The sequence below is a fragment of the Artemia franciscana genome, chromosome 14, assembly GCF_032884065.1.
Source record: "Artemia franciscana chromosome 14, ASM3288406v1, whole genome shotgun sequence".
In the NCBI taxonomy this organism is placed as follows: domain Eukaryota; kingdom Metazoa; phylum Arthropoda; class Branchiopoda; order Anostraca; family Artemiidae; genus Artemia; species Artemia franciscana.
In genome coordinates this window covers 15,012,789-15,013,639 of record NC_088876.1, presented here as the reverse complement: position 1 = coordinate 15,013,639, position 851 = coordinate 15,012,789, and positions in this window count along the sequence as shown.

Genomic DNA, 851 nt, shown 5'->3' with positions numbered 1-851 from the left:
TGTCCACCTTCTTCCGTGGATTTGCAAATAGTACTTAACCTTTCGTACTCATATTCTCTCGAATACTCCTGGTTACTTCTTTGAACCTTTATTTTTTCTTGTATTTCTTTGTATTTGTTAATGAACTTTTTGCCACGAGAGCCTCTTTTCTTCATTTTTTTACCCATCATCGAAAGAGAACTTATAAGTGAAACTAAAAAGAAAGATATTTGATTGTGTCGAAAACTATATTCACAATTCTTTTAAAGGGGATCCAAAGTTAAAAGAGTAAACCATTACTGGAAATTACTTGGATGTCAAATCCACCTAAGAAAAGGGGGCTAAAACTGCTTCTCTTTCAATGGCTTACTAAAATCTCCTTACATATATCTCACAGCTTACCAATAGGACTTAATCTATGTAAATTTGAATTCGTAAAACAATCGTCAAGTGCTATAAGGCACCTAAAAGCTCACGTATGATACGTGCAAAAATTGTCCGAAAACAAGTTCATATTGTTAGGTTCTTATAAGTCATACTTCGGGTATCGAAGATATAAATCAAAAACATTGAGCGTAAAAGTCAAAAGCCCGTTGTGTCATTTGTATTTTACTGAATACGAAATATGTTTCAAGAGTTTTTTATATTTACAGCATTTAAAATAAAAATTACACTGAAATAAAAACTGAAATCACTGAGCTTCCCGGAATTAATGTTCATTATTTTTAATAGTTTCTCCCAGTTATGCTGATTATTATAGAGATTTTATTTTTATTTGTCGTTGATGTTTTGTAAAACAGAAAACTTTGACCAATGTGTACATACAGTAATGGTTAAATGTGAAGTGTACGGACGTTTTCAGGGGTTTTTTG